Source organism: Muscardinus avellanarius (assembly GCF_963383645.1).
Source record: "Muscardinus avellanarius genome assembly, chromosome: 9".
In the NCBI taxonomy this organism is placed as follows: domain Eukaryota; kingdom Metazoa; phylum Chordata; class Mammalia; order Rodentia; family Gliridae; genus Muscardinus; species Muscardinus avellanarius.
Window position 1 is genome coordinate 50,813,339 of NC_137795.1, and position 25,769 is coordinate 50,839,107.

General features: G+C 35.9%; 1 protein-coding gene across 3 annotated transcripts in view; it reads right to left on the minus strand.

Moving 5' to 3' along the window:
• The window catches only part of MAGI2 (membrane associated guanylate kinase, WW and PDZ domain containing 2), a gene marked incomplete at both ends in the record, with an annotated part of 1,509,512 nt that overhangs the window by 1,205,839 nt on the left and 277,904 nt on the right, over positions 1-25,769 (minus strand). The gene's annotated exons all lie outside the window — the stretch shown is intronic.

Below are 25,769 nucleotides of genomic sequence, written 5' to 3' on the forward strand. Positions count from 1 at the left end.
CAAGTTCCAGTGTTGGCCTCATCAGTTACCAGGGAGTGGCTTTGGATATGTAATTTAACCTGGCTCACTCTTATGGGCTTCTGGTAAAATGGGAATAATAATAGTATGATGATGTTATGGCCAATAATGCTTCATAGCATTGTTAAGCTATAAGAATTAATGAGGAAAAGGGCTACAACTTTATATTTTATCATTAATTCTCATAACATAACAAAGCACTTTGTAAATATTAGGTGTTTGATGGGAAAGTTTCATTCTGTATAAAAGACAATACTATATGATAAATACAAGCATGATCTCACATTTTATACACACATATACCCATACACTCATATACCCATACACTCATAAAAATTCATATTCAGTAATCTAAAATAGTATTAACAAAAATGATTATATTTGAAAAATGTGGATGAAATGATAAATGAGAGATCAATAATTTGTACTATTAAACTCTGGGCTGGTGACTCCTGATCTTGTAGTTGTATCCATAGTTACTGCTCGTGTAGTCTCTTGCAAAACACAGAAAATCAGAAGTAGATACCTCTACCCTAGTGTACTGTCTGATGCATATCTATTCTTCTATTTTAGCCGGGAAGCTGGTTTAGTCTGTCACACTGAGAAGCCTCTGTAACATCAAGCCTTTGGCATTTTTGTAGCTTAGCATCTTTCTGCTCTGGTTTTAGAACATCCCTGCCTTTCCCAAACAAAACATGTCTGGCTTTGTCCTAATTCACAAAGAACAAACCTACATGAATTCAAATCATTTTTATTTCAGTCTTATATAAGGAAGAATAACAAGAATCAAGAATAAATAAACTACTGGATTAAATATGTACTACATAGGCTATGAATAAAAACCACAAACAGCTTTCTTGGTAAAGTTTCTCATAGGCTGGTCAAAGATAAAGATATTCCCTTTTTTGGCTGTATTCCCTGCTAGGATTAATAATTTAATATATATGAAATGCATTGTACAGTGCTTGGTACATAGTAACCATTAAATAAATTGTTGCTATTATTAGTATAATAATGTCAGTACCAAATGCTTTTGCAAATTACAGTAATTCTTGAATTTACAGACTTACAGGTAGGACCCAAGCCTCCTTAATTGGAATCCTCAGGAGATTGCACAATACATTTTTTCCCCCAAAAGCTCCTCAGTTATTTTGAAGTGCTCTAGTAAGCATAGACTTTTGCCTTGTGCCTTTGCTGTATGTATAGGAAAGAAACACATTTTATTGTAGTCTTTGGCTTTTTTGATATGCATGTGAAATACTAATAAACATCTTATTTCTAAGAATTCCCCCTTGCATCTTATTTGTATGTCTATAGATATATTTTCGATTACATTAGAGGGACTGTATTTCTTTTCTAAGAGGTATATTATTTCTCTGAAAACTTAGTGATGTTTTGCTTTTGGAAGAATATTTGTCTCCAAAGATTATTTTAAGAAAATTTATTTACCTATTTATTTATTTGTTTATTTATTTACTTTGTAGTTCTGGAGATTGAACCCAGGGACATCAACCTCCAAGCTATACCCAGAGCCCTATTTTATTTTATTTATTTATTTTTTATTTTGAGACAGGGTCTTGCTAGATGGATGAGAGTCTCACTCCTTGCTGAGGCTGTCCTTGAACCCTCATTCCTCTTCTCTCAGTCTCCCAAGTACTGAGATTACAGGTCTGTGCCACCATGTCCAGCTAAGAAAATTTAAATGTTGCTTTATATGTGCTAGTTCATGTCACCACCAGTCGCAATCACCCTTATTCTTTTGGTTGAAAATACTTTGAACAATCTTGATGTGATTAAAGATCTTGGTCTCCTAAGTGCTGTCATGTCTACCAGCCATTTATTGTCTCGGGCCTTCTAAGAACTTCCTTAAGCCACACACTCAGCACATGCTCATACCTGCCCCCGACCCCCAGCTCCAAGGAAGACTGGTCAGTTGCATGGTAGAGCCACCCTCCTGGAGCTCACCATGGATCTAGAGGGGTATGAGCAATAATAAAATTGTTTTAAGCTGCAAATTATGTGAAGTGCTTTGAAAATAAATCAGTGGGAGTCGGGAGTCACACAGCAGGGGATAGGGTAAGAGGGCAGCAGGAAAGGCCATTGTGCCAGTGAGCTTTACAGTGAGATCTAAGCCTAAGCACCCACTAGAGACAAGGAAGGAATACATCCACCCACAGGCAGATATAGCTGGAGGACTAGCAGGGAGCAGGGGTAGGCAGAAGTCAGGTCCAGGAGGCTCCCCCTAAGCACAGTGGAAGCACAGAATAGTTGAAGCAAGACCTAAAGCGTCAGATCTGTATCAGACCTCAAGGGATGATGGGCTGAAGAAGGACAAAACAGATGGACCGGATGGGGTTTTGCACAGCATCAGATTCATGGATGATGCCTCAGTACTTTCCTGGCTACCTTTCATTGATCTGGCTTATAAAGCTAAAGTCTTGGCATTTTCCATGCCAAAATGGAATAATTAAGAAGTGGAAAAGTTCAAGTAAATGGAGAACTGTAAGATAATTATTTATATGCCATCATTCAGGCCAACAACTTTCATCAACCACTTTCAAAGTTATTTTCCATTTTGTGTTTTAATTTCCAGCTGTATACTCCTTTTTTCAAACCTTTACTATTTTATTTTTCTTACTTAAGAAAATAATTGACTTATAAAGGTCCATTCACCGCTGTTTAGGAAGGTAGATAGTATTTCTTGGGATATCTTTTACCGAGTGAAAGTTAGCTTCAGCTTATCCTGATCAGATAAAGTTTCTATTTGTTACCTTTTCAGAGACAATTTCAAAAGTATTCAGTGAAGCAGTTACTGAATCTCAGTGATCCAAAAGAAGTCTTGATTTCTCATTTGACAAAAGAGCAAAGAAAGCTTAAAATATCAACTTTGCTGGATGACATTTACATGTCAACTTTCCTTTTCTTGACTGCCGAAGAATCTTATTTTCTTACAACTTTGATTACATTTGATCTTGTTTTGACTGTCTATGAAGACTGCCTCTCTGCTAATGACAGTAAAAACACCAATTGGAAGGGGATCACCTCTTAGAATCGCTAAGAAAAGCCAAAAAAATCACATTATCACCATTACTAATTTCAAGAAAAAAGTAACTTTTTAATTAGAAAAAGGTATCTTAATGGCTATGTTTTTTCCTTCCTTCCTTTTTTCATTCCTTCCTTCTTTCCTTCCTTCTGTCCTTCCTTCCTCTATTCCTTCCTCCCTTTCTCTTCCACTAAAGGAAAGCTTTAAATGTCAGCGCATCATCTCTGTGGAAGAATTTTAAGCTGGCAGTAACATTACCTCAAGCAGGAAGGAAAACTAAAGAGAGACTGCACACTTCTCCGGCTACCTCAAATCTTGAATGCTTAGCCTCTCTGCTCACTTCTGACCAACACTTCTTTTGCCTTTAGTCCCTTCTCTCATTTGTGCTTTTTTCCCCCTGACATCCTACCTGACTCCCTGGAATGGCCTGATGCTCTTTTACCCCTTTCAACAACAGAACTAACCCGTGGTGTGAAATCTATCCTACCCACTCAAATCTACTTTGTTTCGTGGCTTATACAATCCCTTGCAGGCTACATTCTTTTGTTCCCCTTATATTTGGTCCACCTGTGGAGGATGGGAACTTCACTGACATTCCACAATGTGTTCAGGTCACCATCTGTCTTTGTAATTATGGGTTCATTAAACCATTCACAAAGGACATCCTGTGACATCCAAATCTTAGTGAGAAAGTATGCTTTGGCAGGACAGGGTCTATGAGGTGGCCTTGCTTCTAAGGGGAAGAGTGGCTGCTGACTTGATCTGCTTTGCTTATTTGCAGCTTTAGCATTTAATTGAGATCATTAATGATCTTAAGTAACAAATCATCAAACCCATATGCATTATTTCCCTTATCCCTCATTTACAAACACATCCATGTATTCATCCAACAAGTACTTGTGAAATAACTTTTATAATACCTAACACTCTCCTAGGCACTAGAGCTTGAAAGGAAAGCATGTAAGACCAGGACTCTGACACCTAGAGTTGGTCCTAGTAGCTTGAAGAGTCTCAGTAAAATGTAAATGATCTCACTGACGCATGGGTAATTACAACTTGAGGAAAGTACTTGGGTCAGAAAGGATCTCTAGGGTTCCAAAAGCCTATAAGGTAATTTAAGTAGATTGGTGGGGAGGCAAGGACTAGAAGAAAATGTGTTCCCCAGGAAATAACAAAGGCAAAATCCAAGAAAAAGCCAAGGGTGTTGGTGGGGCCAGAGAGGTGTAGGTAAGTTCTGGATAGAGTTTATAGCATGTGCAGAGGTTACATGCAAGGCATACACCTCTTCCAAGAAACAAAGGGAGGCTGATGGGATGTGACTGAACTCAGTAGTCCCAGGTCAATGGTGGGAGATGTCTCTAGACTAAGGCATGTATAAGGGCCAAGTTATAAGCCCTGTGGGGCATGTTGAAGACTGATCTTCATCCTACTAAAAAACAGTTAAAACCACTGATGGAAGAGTGGGTGAAGAAGTATTCAGTTGATTTCTTTAAAATATCATTTTGGCTATAAATACACAGGTTGGAATTAACTTGAATGCCATTAATGTATAGTTCATTTAGAGTGGGAAATGGGAAAGCTAGAGAGAAAATGGGAAATAAAAGGGACCTCAGGAAGATGAGTAGAATAGAGGAAGGGTCCTGGGGAGGGGGGAAGGAGGAAAGGGGGCTGGAGGGAGGAAACTTCAAATAACGACATGTTTCTTTATGAAGGTATCGCTATCAATCTCACTAGCAAGAACTGGGGAAGGCAATGTAATGGACAGGGGATGGGGTGCAGAGGAAAACTTAGAAAGTGATGTCACATTCGTGTAAGTAGATATACCTATCTGAATGTATCACTTTGAATCTCATTACAATGTGTAATTACAATGTAGCAATTAAATTCTAAAAAAGAATAGCTAAAGTTGTTTCTGCTCATGCCTGAAATCTCTGGCACATACCTGTTATTCTAGTATTTGAGAGGCTGAGATAGGAGGATCATACATTTGAGACTAGCCTCAGCAATGTAGTAAGACTCTCAAAAACCTAGTGAGACCCTGTTTCAAAAAATATATATAAAAAGGGCTGGGGGGAATAGCTCAGAGGTAGGACACCCCTAGGCTCAATCTCTAGTAACACCACACACACACACACACACACACACACACACACATACACACACACACACACACAGAAGCAGACTATGGTGCTAGTAAGCCATTCACCATGTAAGGTCTGTACTAAGCTTTTCTATTTTGAAAACATTAATTAATATATTTCCTGCAAGGAAAAATTCTTCTGTTCCTGGAACTCAGAATATTTAGTAACTCAGAGCCTAAGTTCTTATCATAGTCAGTTACAATAAATATTTAGATACGAAACCACATCTCATAGATTTTACAAAGCATTAAAATAAATTCTGTCCTTAGTTTTTTACATTATACTTTACATTTTGAGTGTGTTTAAGCTTCGCTGATGGACATATTTACTGGCAAGTATTGAAAAAGATGAATACCTTTAAAGACCAAAAGGCAAAACCACAGCTTCCTCTGTACCCTGTGTTAATGGAGACCTTCCAACTTGTGAAGGTTTTCCCACTGTGATCAAAGCCCCAGCCACTCTTTAAACATCCAGTCCACACCACTTAGCTTTTGAAAATCCTCTGGTGAATCTGCTAAGCCATGCAGCTGGGATCCCAAAGGGTGAGTCTAGTTCAATCTGCATTTTCATATTCAAAGACACATTAAATATTCTAAGGGAGCAAAGATACTTAGGACTACAAACAAATGCAATTTCATAACAATAGATTTGAGAAAATAAATCAGATCCTTAGCCAACCTGCCAAGACCCAAGTTCAGGAGGTTGAATTTTCACTCTTCCAGCTGACAACATAATTAACACCTACACTGCCAGGAATACATATTCCCTGTGGTGTTTTAATCTTTATTATTATATTCACAGGGTTGAAAAAATATAACAATGCTAAATAATAAACCCATGTCCTCCTCAACTTCTACACAGGATCCTATTTAATTTTTTTTTTAAAAGCAGAGCTGAATAGTTATAGAAATATACATGGTGAAAAAATAATAACCTACAAAAGGAAAGCTATCACAGGTTCTCTAAAAATGAGGAACAACATTAGCAAAGGAGGCAATTACAGTCACATCAAAGGCATAGAACAGAGTTACTGTTTTACCAAGAAGGAAATGCGTGTCCTATATTTTTGCTTGATTGTTAGAACAGACTTAATACAAGCATCCAGAAAAAAAGTCTTTGTTGGTTTGAAGCTCATTTTTTTTTTCAAACAATGTGATTATAAATAACTGGGCTTAGAGGAGCATACCTGGTATCCCAGGACTCAGGAGATGGATACAAGAGATTTGCAGGTTTGAGGCCAGCCTCAGCAAAGTAGGGAGACTCAACAACCTAGTGAGAGTGCCATCAACTTAGCAGGACTCCAAAGAAAATTTAAAGGACTGGGGATACAGGTTGGAGGAAGAATGCCTCTAAGTTCAATCCACAGTATCATTTAGAAAAATGTGATTATGAAAACAGGTTGAGGTCTCATCAAGTATAAAATGCATAGGGGTAGTAACTTTATGGCTTTTTTTTATATGTGGTAGCTAACTTCTACAGTGACCCCAAAACTCCCACCCCTAGGTTACAGAGCCTGTACACACTCTTCTTTCTGATGGTAGATGGGACTCTGATTATGATGAATTCACCCTACTTGGATTACATCATATGATGACGGAGGGAGTCACTCAATGGTTAGGTAACACTGTGTTGCCCTGGCTTAGTCCACTCAAGAGACATTCCTTTCTAGATTCAAAGAAGAAAACTGCCACATGGTGCAGAACACTTGCTAGGGGGCAGGCATGCCTCCTGGAGTTGAGAATGCCTGTTGACAACCAACAATAAGTCAGGAACCTCAGTCCTACAACTGCCAGGAATAAAATTCTGTCAACAATGGTGAACTTAGAAGACCAGGAAGTCTCTGAGGAGATGGAAACCTCAGCTAATGCTTCCATTTCAGCGTGATGAGACCCAGCTAACTCATGACTAAATTCTTATTTATTTATTTATTTTGGTACTGGGGATTGATCCCAGGGACATACTACCTCTGAACTATACCCTCAGCCCTTTTTTGAACTTTTTATGTTTTAAACAGTCTCTCTAGTTTCCTGAGAGTCACTATGCGGCTGAAACTGTTTCTCTAACCTGCGATCCTTCTGTCTCAGCCTCCCAAGTACTGGTATTACAGGTGTGTGCCACCATGGCTAGCTGGTGCCTAAACTTTTGACCAATGAAAATTGTGAAACAAGTTTATGTTGTTTAATTTACTTATTGAACTGTGTTCATAGTCATTTGTTGTGGGACACTAGAAGCTAATACAGTCAGAGTAAGGGTTATATCATCTAAACTTCCATACTATTTCCATTAAGAACAAGACAAACAAGGTATGTGTGCATTGGATCTGGTTGGACAGTTTAGTTTAAAATTCACAAGTTTTACATTTCATTCAAAGGAAGCAGTAAGAATAGTTTTAATACAGACAAGTAGAAGCTGTCTAATATGAATAATAAAGGCTAATACTATTAAATAGAGCATGTTTGGTGTAGAGAAAAAGATCATTGTATCAATGCATGAAACCTAGCACAAGATCAGCTACCAAGACCTGCGTGATCCTGGGAAGTTGGAAGTCTTCATGAGTCTTATTTTTTTCATCAGTAAAGTGAAGCAGTGATACTACTCCAGGGTCTGTGTTTTAAGTAACTTCCCAGATGATTCATGGGCTTGCAGAAGTTTCCAAAACTCTATCAAGAGTTACTGAGTTATACCTTATGATATATGTGGATTCTGGTGATGTAGAGTCTGAGTTTATGTACTATTCAAAGAAATATAATGCACGTTAGTGACAGGGTCTTGAGAAGGGTCATGAAGCAAGGGTCCCTGGAGCTAATTTCATGAATTTCATTCTGCCTCCCTTTGTTTGCTTCCTTATTCACACCTATTAATACTCAAACCCTTGAAACAGCCCCCCTCCTTCTCAGCTGTCTCTCCTTTTCTTCTTTGTGGATACTTCTCATCCGGGCTGAAACAGTCACCTCTTTCTCTCTTAAGATTAGAATAATACAAAAAATATGAAAAAGCAAAGAACTACAACAAGCCAAAAAGATAAAAATAGAAAAATGAAACCTCTTCTTCAAATATATATTTCCTTCCACTTTCAGAATTATTTTTTTTCTTTATCTTAACTGCTAACTTCTTCCAAAAAATGTCTAAGTATACTATTTCCTAGTAGTTTACTGTTAATGTTCTAACAAAGAAGTAGCCTCCATCCTGCTAAATCTTTCCGCATCTTCCTGAACTCAGGAGCTTTCTACCTTGGGGCTGGACTCCCAGACCTATTTTATATTTTCTTTGAAAAGAGGGTCTCATTAAATTGCTGAGAGCCTCGCTAAGTAGGTGAGGCTGGCTTCAAACCTGCACAATCTTTCTGTCTCAGCCTCCCAAGTAGTGGGATTACAAGCATGCAGCACCACACCCAGCTGCTGGAATGTTTTAAAATATAGAGAAAATGTATAACATCCCTATTTATGCTTCCTGGATAGGTTATTTTCAACAGTCCTTACCACTGTACTGTTGGCTGCATGTGTGTGGGTGTGTGCATTTTGCTAAACAATTGTGTACATAAGCTGTGAATATCATGTCACACAGGAATCTTCAAACTTCAGCTTGTAGTTTCTAAGAGTAAAGATTTTCTACAACCTCAAATTCCATTCCATAACTAAGAAATTGATAAAGTTTTAAGACTACCTACTTCCCAGTGTTGTAGGATAGAAGGAATAAGTAGGTAGAAAGGAGAAAGACAGGAAGGAAAAGTAAAAAAATATAACTTTGATATAAGAACCTGGAGCTGAAGTGCTTCTGCCTCTAGTCCACAAACCACTTCTCTTTCCCAGGTCTGACTCTACCGTAAATTCCTGGGAAACCTGTAGATCCTAGAGTTAACACTATTTCCAAGAAAACCTATAATTTAGGATATCATAGCTTATCCGTCAATCAACTAATGAGGACCCCAATCAACCCAAGATCATCTACCTTAGGGCCGACCAGACCAACCAGACCATCAGGAAGCACCTCGGAACTACTGGACTGACATCACGCACCCTAAGGCTGCCAGACCACCTGCCCACCATAAACCGCCTTGGGACTACTGGACTGAGCTTATCCTCACATACCTTCTCTAGCCCACCCCTCACTAAAGTCTCCTATAAGAAGAAAACCCTGAACTACCCAAAATGCCTTCCTCATCTTGAGGTGGCCCGCATTCTCTCTTGAATGTGTATTTCCTCCCCTTTTCCCCAATAAACCTCTGTCTATGTCTCTAAGTGGCGTGTGCTGAAATTCTTTTCTGTCACGTTAGCCGAGGACCCTGCAGACCCTGAGTTCCTGAGATGAGAACTCACCCCAACATCTTTGGCACCCCAACACCAGGACTTATTTATATCTCCTAATTGTTCCTAAAATGTCTTTTAGCCATTGTCCTTACTGAATGAGCTCACCCTCAGGCAGCACACAGTGTGTGTGGTTATGTTACTCAAGCTTTTTTGATTCTGAACCTTCAGCATGTATGTTTTTCATGATGCCATTATCATCTCGAAGAATATAGGTCTGTTATCTCTAGAATGGCCCACATTCAACATTTACCTGGTTGTTTCATTATGATTTCATACATTGTTATTATTTGTGTGTGTAGTACTAGGGGTTGAACTTAGCCAGAGATACTTATACCTCTGAGTTATACCCCTAGCTCGCTCTTTTTTTTGGGGGGGTGGTGGTACTGGGGGTGGAACCCAGAGGCTTTCTACCTCCAGGCTATACTCCCAGACCTTTTTTATATTTTATTTGGAAACAGGGTCTCACTAGGTTGCTGAGAGCCTCACCAAGTAGCTGAGGCTGGCTTCGAACTCGTGCGATCCTCCTGTCTCAGCCTCCCAAGCGCGGGGATTACAAGCGTGCTCCACCACGCCTGACTCCTAGCTCTCTTTAAAAATATATTTGTTGGAGTTGAGCGAAGTGGTGCACGCTTGTAATCCCAGCACTGGGGAGGCTGAGACAGTAGGATCACAGCCGACAGCCTCAGCTACTTAGTGAGGCCCTTTACAACTCAGTGAGACCCTGTTTTAAAATAAAGAATAAAAAAATAGGGCTGGGGGTGTCGCTCAGAGGTAGAATGCCCCTGGGTTCTGTCCCCAATACCACACACAAAAAAATACATTTGTTGTTGCACTGTAATTATAAATCATAGTGAGATTCACATATTCATATATGCACATGTTGCTTGGTGTATTGCCATTTTTATTTTTTTTATTTTGCAACAGGGTCTCACTAGGCTGCTCAGATTGGCCTCAAACCTTTTATTTCCCGCCAGTTAAGTACTGGGATTACAGGTGTGTGGAATCATGCTCAGATACATATATTATTTTTAAATCGCTGTATTTGATAAAACTTGGAGATTAGGGCTGCAGGCTTAATGAGAAATAGTCCAAATATTTTTTGGAGAAGATTTCTTCCTAGGTGGTACTGATTGCTTAATATTACATCTCAGCCTTAGGCCCCTAATGTCAGAGGGTCCTGCTGTGAATAATGTTAAGTCAAATCCTTTGGTGACAGTATTGTCCATTAGGGTTAGGGTTTCCTATCTAAAACTTTAAACGTATATATACATACACATTTAGAAATATATACATATACATACTCACACACATATAAATAATCACAAAGAGAAATATACATAATATTATATATTTATATTTATATATTTATATATTATATATGTTATATGTTATATATATTATATATATATATATATATATATATATATATATATATCTTTGTGATTATTAAGCAACTTTGACTTCTTTTTGAGAGCCTCTGTCTGAATCAAGGTTGTAGAGTGGCCCCTTCCTTCTTTTTGAAAACCTTCCTTCTGTTGACAACAGTGACTTTACACATTCTTTTTTCTTTGTTTCACTTTCTCTTTTCATTCCGGTCCTTCTACTAACTCCTTTGCTTTTGACTTTCCTTAAATGTTGGTATTCCTCAGAGTATTTTCTGTGAGCTGGGACATTTGCACACAATTGTGGTTGATACATATTAATATCTTGAGAGAAAAGATGTTGCAATATGTACATTCATAGAGGAAATTAGAAAAAAATAGTTCTTATTTTGCGTCTTTAAAGTTTTTATCAGCATCCAGGTTTAGGTTCCCAAAGTGGGCTATATCCCCCCTAGAATTTGCTGAAAGGAAATGTAGTTATATAAAATAATGCAAATTTCACTGTAAATTTCTGTTTATTGGCTTTAAAAAGGTAGATTTCCTATGTGTGTATGTGTGTGTGTTTGTGTAAACTTGGGAATCAATGATCCAGAGAAAATAGTCTCTAAAAATTAACAAAAAAAGGTTATTACTTTGGAATAATGTAGTTCTAAATACTAAACTACATGCTTTTTTCAGAATTGCTTTTACTAGCATAAATACTTTATAATAGCATTTAACTTTTGTATCACAGTGGAAGGCAGAGAAAGCACAGTGGCATAGTCTCACAACAACACAGAAATGTTCTGCCGGGGTTATGACCACCCAGCTCCACAGCACACACGGTGGGCCCAGTTGGCTTTCAGTAATATCTCTGAATGCCCTACTAAAGTACTCCAATAGGAGACACTTCATATTTTCATATTTCTATGGGCTCAAATGATAAGTAAATAATTTATTGAAGAATCATACAATTAACTAGATATATAATTAAAATTTATAACATGAATAAAACTCATAAGCAAGCTAGCAGCCATACCACCAAAAAAAAACATGTTGGAGACCTGTAGCTACTTAATTCAATAAAACCTTAGCAGGACTAGTGATTCTTTCCTTCAGTTCTTTTTCGCTCCCTCCCTCCCTCCCTCTCTCTCTTTCTTTCTTGACTTTTAAATTTTTAAATCATACTTTCAGCTGGGCGTGGTGGCACACGCTTGTAATCCCCACACTTGGGAGGCGGAGACAGGAGTATCGCGCAGGTTCAAAGCCAGCCGCGCTGGCTTAAGAGACCCTGTTTCCACATTGATCATTTTGAAGGTGGGAGAGGTGACTTTCTTATTAAATTATACTCTTATTTAAGCTTTGTGTACAATAGAGTCCTATTTAGTTACTACTTCCTAAATTAAAGGAGATTGAATTTTTAATTAATACTAATTGAAATAGATAGGAAAGTGAATATTTATAATTTAGAGAAAATAAAAGAGACATTGGTATATTTATAGAGTAGCATCTGGACATTAAAAGTATTAAGTTGAATTTTTACTTTGAAATTTTATGCTTATTTCTAATTTCAAAATATGTAATAAATTTGAATTGAAAGCATTTATCTAACAAATTCAAGAGCTTCTGTAATAAATGAACATTACATTTTCCAATAAGGTACAAATTGGATGTTATTTATTATCTTTGGTAGCTCACATAATTCCATAAGCTCCGACTAATGCAAAAAAGTAAGAAACAGAAGAACTATCACTGCCACATAGTTAGAAAGCAAAGCTAGAAATTAAGTACCTCAGTTTACTTATATGAAAATAGTAATAGTATTTATCTTTAGAGTTGGTTCAAAGAAGATAGTCAAAATGATGAGAATACGAATGGGTTTATAGTATTAAATAGAAAATTAGATGTTATAATTACTAATAAACTACTAGAACTTTATTATAAACTTCAAACAATAATTTTATTAGATAAAAATCATACATTAGAAAAGGGAAAAATATACTACTCATAAGAGCAAAATAAAAATATAGACTATCAAGAAATGAGCTTCTTCCTTATTATATGAGAAATTTACTGAGATATATCAAATAGTAGAAAAAATAGCAAAGCATCGTCCATAGAAAAAAGGACTACTTTCTCAAATTAATTTGCTATTGTAATTTATTGATTCACTTTGATATGTTTGTGAATGTACATCACGTAATTTATTATAAAAATCTCATGTTTCTTTATAAACAAATGGGAAAACATAATTAAGTGAACCTACAAGAAAAAATCCTAAGATTAATTGGGATGCAATATTTTATTATTTATTTATTTATTTATTTATTTATTTATCGGTGATACTGGGGTTCCTTGAAGCCCTTCTACCTCTGGGCTACACTCCCAGACCTATTTTTACATCTTTTTATTTGGAAACAGGGTCTCCTAAGCCAGTACGCATGGCTGGCTTCGAACCTGCGCCATCCTCCTGTATCTGCCTCCCAAGCGCGGGGATTACAAGCGTGCGCCACCACGCCCGGCTGGATGCAATATTTTAGATCTTGAAGGTCCCCTAAAGGTTCATGTGCTAAAAGTTTAGTCCCAGCTTGGCACTACTGAGAGGTGGCAGAACCTTTAACAGGTGGGGCCTGCAGGGAGGTCTTAGGTCTTGGGGCATTCTCTCAAAGGGGATAACAGGATGCTAGCCCCTTTATCTCCTTTTCTTTCCTCATGTCATTACCTCCTTTTTCTTTCTCATAGACCCAGATATAAGGTGAAGAGCCTCTTTCTGCCACACCTCCTTCCATAATGTACTGTGCAACCACAGTCCCAAAGCAATGGAGCCAACAGGTCATGGTCTGAAATCTATAAGACTATTAGACAAAATAAAATTTTCTTCTGTTTAAGTTGATATATTTTAGTTATTTGTTATAGTAACAGAAAGCTGACTCACACACTGTGATAAAACTTGTAAATGATAAAGAAGGGACTTGTAGTATATATCATTAAAGCATGTTATAAGCTAAAATCATTAAAACAATGCATTTGAAAATCAACAGTAAGCTGGACATGGTGGCACATGCTTGTAATACCAGCATTTGGGAGACTAAGACAGGCGGGTCATGGTTTGCAGACAGCCTCAGCTACTGAGTGAGGTCCTAAATAAATAGATAAATAAATAAATAGATAAATAAATAAAAATAAAAAATCAACACTAATGATTTAGAATTTATAGTACTTTAGTATATACTTTAGCATATGTCAGAATAATAAATCAGTATAAAATTAAGTTGAGATTACAAACAAAAATTCAGGAAATCATATTTTCTAGAGAGTGACTCAGAACCATTAATAAACTTTGGATACATTTTGCCCATGTTTTAAACTGAATGGAAATAAAGTGAAAGGAGAAAGGAGAGGAGAGGGGGAAAGAAGGAAAAAAAGAAGAGATGAGAAGAAAAAAGAGAAACAACATTCTAGATAATACGAGAAGAAAAGGAACATAAGAGTTATAACCATTAGAAAGCAAGAAAATAAAACTAGAAATTAAGTGACATAGTTTACTTATAAATGAGATGTGATATTAATGGTGCCACTATTTAAAAGTTGAAGAAAATAGTAAGTACATTTTATTACAAATTTTTTTTGGAACTGGGGACTGAACCCAGGGGCATTCTACTTCCAAGCTATACTCCCAGCCCTATTTTTTATTCTTTATTATGAAACAGGATCTCACAGAGTTACAAAAGGCCTCACTAAGTAGTTGAGGCTGGCCTCAAACAATGATCCTCCTGTCCCAGCTTCCCACATGCTGGGATTACAAGTGTGTCCCACCATGCCTGGCTTCATTACAAATATTAAAGTTAGTATTTTCTTGACACTTTCATTTCAGTTGTAAATATGTGTATCTTAATGTTTTTATACATATTCAAGATTGTCAAATATATACAATTGTAATATAAATGTATTTATTATAGGTTATAATAAAAATTTGCTATAAATAATTTGTGGTAATAAATTATAGCCTTTCTTTCTGATAATTAACAAAATAAAATGCAAGTGGTTAAAGAATTAAAAAAAACTCAGTATAATAAATTTAGACACACACACATGCAATCATATCTGGGAAAAAAATCTCAAAGAAAAGGATCACATGTATGAATTAACTCATAAAATATTTATAGTTCAGAAAGTATTGCAATTGAAGAAAACATAGCAAACTGAGAAAACTATTTATACCTAAAGTATCCTTAATGAATAAAGGAAAGGATAAAATACAAACTCCTTAATGAATAATGAGGACTTATACATCAAATTTTTTAAAAAAAACACTGATACTATAGCAAATAGATCATATTAAGAAAAGAGACATAAAACTGAATAAAAAATTTACTTTATTTAACCAAATAAGTAAATTGACAACAGTGAAGTGTTGCTCTTCCTAATCAAATTTTGTAAGAGCTGTTGATAAAGGTAAAATATTATCAGAGACAATGCAAATTAATGCATCTTGTTTTGGATGTTAACTACATCTATGTATCTATGTATCTATGTATCTATATCTATATCTATATCTATCATATATATATATCTATATCTATATATATAGATATATAGATATAGATATATATAACCTAAAATGATATTTTCCCTTTATCGAGTTATACCATTTTGTGGAGTTTCTCACAAAGAAATAGTTTGAAGTATGCAGCATACTTCAGCTAATATTATCACTCCTTCACCTCAAAGGAGATTAGAATGATGATAATTACATGCTTTGTGTGCCATATCAGTAGAACACCCTGCAGTACATACATGTTTCTATTTAAATGCTTTTTAATGGAACAGAAAAAAGCACTTTATTTCATAAGTAAAAATATTAGAATAAAAAACTTATACTTTTATGAAGAGAAAAATACTGAGAAGGAAAAATGCAAATAGTATTGCTGATTTTCTTTGAGTCAAGAGATTATGAGGTTGTGGGTAATTTTTATTTTCTCCCTGTCTGTTCATATATCATAGGTGAGTAAATATTTCTTCTGTCATACTAAGAATCAGTTTCATTTACTTTAAAACAAACTCACTGCTGTCCCCTCTGATCTTGCCTTAGTACTGGTTCTCTGAGGAGTTCTCTAAATGAGGAGATTAGAATGCTTTCAAATTAACATGTTAGTTGTCCTTATCTAAATTGGTTCTTTGAAAAATGAATGCCTTAAGGTGTTGTAAACTGTTCTCTTAAGTACCATTAAGTAATCCCCTTGTCACTTTCTCTTTGTCTTTCCATGTTGTCTTCTTAATGTAAACTTCGAATACAGTATTCACTTCAGTACTGTCATTTTTTTTTCTCACCTGTCAAGAATCAGAATTTGAAAAAAAAAAACCAACACAGATCTGCTAAGATAATTACTCTATTAAACATGCATTAATGAATTAGTGCTATAAAGGATAACAAAGTTTGGAAAATAAACGAAATTGTTATCCCTCCTGTGCTAGCACAGGCCCTGTGATTGCTTTGTGTTCTGCATCCTGTAGTGGACATAGTGACGTTCTACTCAAATAATCCTTTAAAGAAGAGCCTGCTGCCTCCGCTGCTATTACGTGAAAGCCTGTCCAAGGTTACGCCCTCCTCTGGAGTAGCCCACATCCACTGACTAACCCAGACTGGAATAGAAAGACCTAAGGTTTTCGACCTGACTTAGGAGGATGCTGAAGGAGCGTTCCAGGTGCTGAGCATCATCTGGGGCTGGGCCTGCAATGCAGTTTGAACATCCTTCTACCAGTTTTTGTTCTTCCTTTTTATTCTACAAGTACTGACCTCAGGTAATGTCTTAATAAACCAACTACAAAGTGAACTTATTACTCTGATTATAGGTGGGCTAGGGCCTCTTGGACATTTTTCTTGTGATATTGTATCATAAATAACTGAAGAATACAAAATGCAGAATCAGAGTTATAGCTGTATTTGTGGGATAGTGCTAAAACCAAACTTACCTTAAATCATTACAGAATCTGCCTTGATCCATTATTCATTTATGGCTATCAGTTTATAATTTTATAAAACACCATAATCTACATATGTATGAATTTGACAATTTAATTTTTAATTTTTAAACTTTGATAAAACATGTTTTTAAATGTTCTCGTTTAATATCAAACTTTATAGTTTGTTTGTTTGTTTGTTTGTTTGTTTGTTTGTTTGTTTCATGTGGTACTGGGATTCCTGGAAACCCTTCTACCTCTGGGCTATACTCCGAGACCTATTTTTATATTTTTATTTGGAAACAGGGTCTCTTAAGCCAGCTTGGCTGGCTTCGAACCTGCGCGATCCTCCTGTTTTCACCTCCCAATTGTGGGGATTACCAGCATGTGCCACCACACCATGCCCAGCTCAAACTTTGTAGCTTTTAATGGAAATGATGAGCACACAGCACTGATTTGTTACCCTCACGTGATAGAATCCCTGTCAAGTGTCTGATTCTGACCCCTGCTCCCTTCCTTTTAAGGACAGCAATCAGCATGTAACTTTTGTAAACTGAATCTTGACCTTGAGGCATCTCATAACCCTTAAAATGGTGCTGAAACAAAAAGCTGATTTTAAAACTACTTAACTCAACCTGCATGTGAACCAAAGCTCTTTGCTGCCCTCTGTAGTTTAAAATGAAAATGGTAATGTTTCTAATTAGACTTTTATTTCTCAGTTTTGATTTTGTTCTGTAAACTTAATGGAATAGACTTAACAGAGGATATCTCAATTGAAAGGGAATTAATAAACTTTTCTTATCATTTATTTTGCATTATACCATTGCATTTCTGTATTTGTTTTTTAAAAATATTCATTATCCTAAATTTAAACTACATATTTGAAAATACTATGATAAGACAAAATGAATATATTAAAAACACATACATGCATTCATTAAAAAATAGTTATTTTTCTGGGCATAGTGGTGCACACTTGTAATCTGTGCGTTTGGGAGGCGGATACAGGAGGATTCCGCAGGTTCAAAGCCAGCTTTAAGAGACCCTGTTTCCAAATAAAAAAGAAGTATAAAATAGGTCTGGGAGTGTAGCCCGGAGGTAGAAGGGCTTTCAGGAAGCCCAGTACCACCAAAAAAAAATTAGTTATTTTTATCTTTCTTTTGAATATTTTTGTGGTAATTGGGATGGAACCTAGGGGCATTCTACTTCTGAGCTACACCCCAGCCCTATATCTTTTAACTCTTATTTTGAAACAGGGTCTCACTGAGTTGCAAAGGGCCTCACTAAATAGTAGCTGAGGCTGTCCACTAACTGCGATCTCCTGTCTCAGCCTTCCAAATGCTGGGATAACAAGCATGTGCCATCACACCTGGCTGACTTTTAATCATTATACATATTAGAAATATTTAAAAAGTCAAATACTTTATAACAGATATGTGGATAAATATGTCTTTGGATAAGACCCTAAAAACAAAGAAGACCAATAGCAGAAATTGACAAATAGGATTAAATAAAACAAAAAATACTATCCACAATAAATGAACCAATCGATAATTCTGAAAACTACTTGCAAAATGGGAAAAAATATTTGCAAGCTATACATCTGACAAAAGATTAATAATCAGAGTAAATAAAAACTCAATATGAAGAAAACATACATTAAAATAGGCAAAACACATTAATAGACATTTTCAAGAGAATATATTAATGGTCAATAAATACATAAAATGTTCAATATCAATAATTAGAATAGAAATTCAAGTCAAAATTATAGTGAGATACCATGATGCCCCATTTAGAAGAGCAACTATCAAACACAATAAAAAATAAATGATGGGAAGGATTTGAAGAAGGAAGGACTCTTATACACTGTTGGTAGGAATCTAAACTAGTACCACTAGTATGGAAAACAGTATCAAAATCTAAAAGTAGGATTACCATATAATCTAGTAATACCACTACTGCGTATTTATTCAAAGAAAAGAAAATTGGTATATTGAAGAGAGACTTAGAATATAGTGTTTACTATTTATTCACAATAGTCAAGAAACAAAAACATTGTCCATCAGCTGATGAATGGACAAAGAAAATGTAATACATATAAGGAGAGAAATGCCATTCATTCCAAACAGGAAAAAATCCTGTCATTTGCAAAAACATGGATGAATCTGTAGGCCAGGCACTGTCAGACAAATGCCAAATATTAGCTCACATATGTGGAAATGCAATAAATTGATCTAATAAATAAATGTAGAGAGTAGACTAGTAGTTACAGGAGGCTAGGAAGGGTAGGGGTAGGTAAAGGTGGGAATAAAAAGATGTTATCAGGTACAAAAATACAGTTAGTTAAGAATGAATTCCAATGCACGCTCTCTCTCTCTCTCTCTCTCTCTCTCTCTATATATATATATATATATATATATATATATATATTTGAGTAACTAGAGTTAATAATTCATAACATTTAAAAATAACTGTAAGAAAGGATTTTGAATTTTTCCAATTTTTAAAAAATAATGAATGTTTGAGAGTTTGCTAATTACTCTGATTTGGTCATTACATAGTATATGTATATATCAAAATAGCAAACTGTACCCTACAATGTACAATGATTGTGAGTGCACTGAAAATTTTAAAATTCTTACAAATTATCACAGAAAATATATAGAATCAATAAGTTCTATTTTGACATAATAGCTTTTTTCTTTATTATGATGCTCGTTGTGTTGTTGCTGTTGTTGCTGTTGCTGTTGTGTTGTTGGCTATTTCACAGAGAAAATCATTGTTTTAGTTACTTAAATTCAATTTGATTTTTTTTGAGCATTTTGCATTTTCCATGTATGTGGCGAAGGTCTGGGTGGGATGATGTGAATGAAGACAATGACAGCAGCCAGTCTAGTGTTTGCTCTGTGCAAGACACCCTAGTGTGCGATTTACATGTGCTGACCATTTACCCTGCCCCAGTATTACAAGGTCTCAGTACTTATAGAGCTCATAATTTTGTTGAGAATAGCTAGCACTAGCTAGCTGAAGTTTCATCATCCTTTCCCCATTACTGCAGGTTGCCTTTCTTATGGCATTAATAGGACCAATTATATGTTGTAATTCCTATTATTTCAGAGTAAGAGAATACTCCTATGCAGGTAGATGATAGGAGTCATAAATAGTTAAGCTTATCTTTGACTTTATGTCCTTTAAGCAGCTGGTTTAAAAGTATTTCTTAAGAAGTAATCAATTACTAAATGTAGATTTTCTAAATATGAGACAGCATTTTAGCATTTTTTAAGAGTAGTGGTTACGCCTATGTGAAAATAAGATCCTAAAGGCCTATGCTATTGGCCGTCACCATTTCTACTAAATCGTGGTTTGCGGACTGTCTCAGCTATTTAGTAAGGCCCTCCACAACTTAATGAGACCCTGTTTCAAAATAAGGAATAAAATATAGGGGAGGGGGTGTAGCTCAGAGGTCAAATGCCCCTGGGTTCCATCCCCAGACCCCCACACACACACACACAAAAAAAAAAATAGAAATGGGGGTATAGCTTAGAGGTAGAATGCCCCTGGGTTTAATCCCTTGTACTTCAAGAGAAAAAAAATTATAGTTGTTATTGAAATGCTACAACTTCTCCCAAGATATATGGCAGTATTGGTAGTATTTGGAAGCAACTATAATTAGAACAAATCTTAAATATTCAGAGAAAGCATGAATAAAACATTTGTAATGATTTTAAAATTTATATAATTTTGAAAATTTAATATAGAGACAAGATGTAATTCTAATAATTTAATTTGATTCTATTTTGATACAGAAAAGTTATAATTTTTTCAAAACATAGTGTACTTCTAAGATGGAACTAAGGTAAAACTATTAAGTAGTTAACCAATCTGTACAAGAAAAAAAATACTAACCTTAGTATCATTTTTAGCCTAGTATCCCTACCCTACCTACAAATTATTCCAAGTAATGAATCTTCAAGGAAATATACTATGTGTTAATATAGATAGAATTAGAAGTCTGCCTTTAATTCTTTGAAATACTTTTGTTTCCTGTAACCATTAATTGTATATAGACACAGTATTTTAAATATTGATTATTCTGGAGATAAAACTAACAATATACCTGAATTGTGTTTTTACTTAAGATAAAATAGACATCTCAATAGATAAAATAAATACCACTAACAACTTCAATGTAGCTAAGGTTCAAATTATGTCACTCTTCAAAATAGCTGAGGTTCAAATTATGTCACATGAAATTTATAAAAGCAAAACCAAAATCACACACTAGGACACACACATTCACATATCATAAGTGGGTTTATTAGATTGGCTCATATTATTACCCTAACAAACTTCCATGATGAGCCAAAGCAATTCTCAGCAATAAGAACCACACAAGAAACATCATGCTGTGGTGGCACATGCTTGTAATCCCTGTGCTTGGGAGGCAGAGACAGGAGGATCCCGCAGGTAAGCCAGCCTGCCTGGTTTAAGAGACCCTGTTTCAAATAAAATAATATATAAAAAAACAGGTCTGGGAGTGTAGCCCAGAGGTAGAAGGGTTTCCAGGAACCCCAGTGCCACCATAAAAAGAAACATCACAAATACCTAATTTCAAAACATACTAGGGAATTATATTCATAGACCAATGGAAAAGGAGATACAGACAAATTTAGACACATCTAGACAGCTGATTTTTTTGAAAAAAAAAAAAAAAGGACCAAAAATATACATTATAGAATAGATAGCACCATTAACAAATGGTGCTGGGAAACCTCGATATCCATACGTAGAAGAATGACAAAAAGTAAAAAACTCAAGATGTTCTCCCTAATATACAGAAGCTAGGGAGAGAAAAGGTAATAGGCAAACTGTAGATGAAGAAAGGAAAACCATATGAGCAAATAAGGTGACCTAACTGAGGGGGATGGGAGGGGAGAAGAGGGAAATTCCTTAATGTACATGATGTACATTCACAAATACATCAAAGTCAATCGCTAAGCCAAACATAAGCATGGAGGATGGGGGAGGGAAAGGGCAGGAATTGGAGAAGGGCTAAATGAGTGATGCGTGCATATATGCCTCTACAAAATTGTACTCCATTAGGATGCATGACTACAGTGCACCAATAAAAAATAAAAAACCCTAGATTCCTGTTTTACCCTGCTCAAAAGCCAACTCAAATTAAAGACCTAGAAATTAGATAAGAAACTTTTAAAAGTACTAGGAGAAAATACAAATAGGCGTGGGAAAGAATTCCTTAACAAGACCCCTAAACCCAGGAAATAAAAGTGAAAGTTAATAAATGGGATGGCATGAAATGTAAAAGCTTCTGCTCAGCAAAGGAAACAATCAAGAGCATAGAGAGCCCCCAGAATGGAAGAAAATCTTTGTCAACTACTCCTCTGATAGAGAACTAATATCTAGAATATAAATAAATATCAAAAAACTTAACACTGAAAAAATAATTTGGTGAAAAAATGGGCAACTGTGCCGGGAGTGGTAGTACATACCTGAAGTACTCGGGAGGTGGCAACAGGAGGATCACAGGTTTGAGGACAGTCTCATAAATAAAGTAAGACTCTCAGCAACCTAGAAAAATTCTCTATTTCCTTACTTCCTTCATTCTTTCCTTCTTTTCTTTCTTTCTGTCTTTTCTTACTAGGGATTGATCCCAAAGTCATTGCACCTTTGAGCTACACCCCAGCCCTATTCTTTCTTTCTTTCTTTTTTTTTCTTTTTTTTTTTTTTTTTTAAAGAGGCTGTTTCTAGATTGATTCTAGGTTGCTGAGAGCATCACTAAGTTGATGAAGTCAGCTTTGAGTCTGCAATCCTCTGTCTCAGCCGCCCAAGTACCAGGATTATAGCCATGCGCCACCACCCCAGCCTGTGTAAAATGCTATTCCAAAACAAAACAAAACAAACAAAACAAAACAAACAAAAGGCTGGGAGTGTAGCAGAGGTAGAATGCTTCTGAGTTTAATCCTTAGGACCCCAGAAAAAGAAAAAAAAAAAAAAACAAAAGTGGGTAATTGTATTGAACAGACACTTCTCAAAAGAAGAAATACAACTGGTCAACAAATACATGAAAAATATTCAACATCATTAGCAACCAGAGAAGTACAACTCAAAACTTTCCCAAGATTCTATCTCACTTGTTGAAATAGCAGTCATCAAGGATATAAACCATAAGGAATGCTGGCAAGGAAATGAATAAAGAGGAACTCTCACAAACTGTTGGTAGGAGGAGAAATTAGAACCACCACGATAGAAATCAGGAGAGAAATTCCTCAAAAAAATAGGAATGGAACCACCAGCTGTATCCCTCCTTGGTATCTTTCTAAAAGCAAATTAATGTATAGTAGTACAAAACACTAAGATAGGAAAACCTGGGGAAGAATTCAGATCTTAAATGTTAAGTCATCCTTTCAGTAATTAAAAAAGTCTACTTCATAATGACACTTAATATATTATTTGCTTCCTACACTTATTTTAATTAATTAATTAATTAATTAATTTAGTGGTACTGGGGTTCATGGAAGCCCTTCTACCTCCGGGCTACACTCCCAGACCTATTTTATATTTTTATTTGGAAACAGGGTCTCTTAAGCCTGCAAAGATGGCTTGGAACCTGCGTGATCCTCTTTTCTCCACGTCCCAAGCATGGGAATTATAAGCGTGCACCACCATGCCCAGCTTAATTGAATTTTTAAAACTGATTTTTTTATACCCATGAAAACTGAGTTGCACTTTGGTTTCTTATAAACCTTTTTCTGAGAGGACCTTAGAGGTATATATATCTGAGAAAGGTATGTAATTTATGAGGACTTCATAGTGATTACAAAATGTCAACAAGAATGGAATGTTGTTAAAGAGACAGGTCCTCGGGTACCTTTGCACCAAGAGACTAATTTGTTTTGAAGAATGCAGGTGTTTATCATTCCTTCAGAAATACTGTTAAATCCACATACATAGACATACAATGATATCTCAAATAATGTAGTTGATTAACTTTCCTAAAATTTAGCATTGATTACAGCAATCTTCTCAAAATCTTGATTTTATACATAATAAAACTTAAATTTTCCAGCCTCCTATTGTTCTTCTTAATAACGTTCCAATCTAGCTTTTCTTAGGTTGCACTTTATGTACTCTAAACTCTTACAACTCAAAGTGGGATCAATTAATTGGCATTATTGATATGCCTGGGAGCTTGTTAAAACCACAGGATCTCAGGGCTCATCCAGACCTGCTGAATAGGTCTGCATATTAAGAAGATCCCCAACTGATCACAAGTATACTAAAATTTGAGAAGCTTCTCACTGACACCTCTTTACTTCTCATTTCCTAAACTTTTGCTTGTCCTGTTCCTTCACCTGAAATCCCATTTCTTCCTTTGCAAAAGATCAAAGTTCTTGTGATATTTATTACTAAGTTTATTTTCAGGCCATTATAAATTAGTTTTTTCACACTTAATTGCCTTCGTTATGTGAGAAACTTGTGAATTTTTTATGTTTATTTTTAACTTAATGAACTAGTTCACTTAGTTTTCCTCATGCTAATCACATACTTTGAACACAGAGAAAGCATTCCATCTTCTCCTCTACATTCATGTATATGTGTATTGACTATACTTTCCACTTCTTTAACCTAAGAGAGTTATCTCCATGCATATCTTATATCCACGTCTAGCTGCTTAAAGTAGAAGCTTCTATCTGATTAGTATTCATAACCTCCACAACACAATGCCTTGTAGAAAGATAATGCTCAATAAACAAGAGTTATTCCAATGCCCCAGACCTTATCTAAGCAATCTTCTGGGTTCTCCAGAGTCAATATAAGTGCTCCCTGGGGTAAATGTTTCCTTCTAAATTTTACCACAAAGGAATGTCAAGACAGTATGGTTAGAGCACATTTGTATTCTGTGGGCCAAAACATCTCTTTGTGATGGTGATTATAATTTGTTTGCCAATGGACCAGAAAACAAGCAGTCTAACACAATATGTGTGCAAACTACACAGTGCAACTCAAACATTTATGCCTTTATTTAGATAATTCTAAAGCATCAATCATGAGTTACACTGGATGGGCATGGTGGCACATGCCTGTAATCACAGTACTTGGGAGGCTGAGAAAGGAGAATCACAGATTCAAAGCCAGCCTCAGCAAATTAATGAAGGTGTTAGCAACTTAGCAAGAGCCTGTTTCAACAGTAAAATAATATAAGAGATGTTTGTTTGTTTGTTTTGTGGCATTGGGGAATGAACCTAGGAACATTCTACCTCCAGGCTGCACCATCAGCCCTGTTTTATTTCTATTTGGAAACAGGGTCTCCCTAGGTTGCAAGTCTCACTACTGGCTGAGGCTGTCCTTGAACCTGTGATCTTCCTGTTTCAGCCTTCCAAGTACTGGGATTACAAGCATGCACCACCATGCCTGGCTAAAAGAGATGTTGATCCTGAAGAACTACTGCATTAAATCTATTGTCTCTCACTCCTGTCCCCTCCTACCCTATTACTGACACCTCTGCCACCCATCTCTATTCAAAAGTAGAAGCTGCCATTTATAGACTCTTAGGTGCCAGCCATAGCACTCTCTCTACTACCCTGTCCCAAAACCATAGTCCTGCTATTTAGGCATCATTATCTTTACAAAATTCCTCAGCCAGTAAGTGTGGAATACTTTAGGAGTTCTCTCAAACTTGAGCCATTTATCACATTCGCAAAGGCTATCGTCATATGGTCCTCACAAAGATTATTTATTTCAAAGCTGGAGAGACAATATTCTTAGTTCTTAGCATTAATGTCATCCTTGCTTTTCTTCTACAAAGGCAATAAAAGTATGTTATACTTGCTTTCCTGCTGCCAACAGTGTGCCCATCTGTAATATAATAAATCAGACATTTAGTGTCTCATGCCTATAGTCAAACATGTCACCA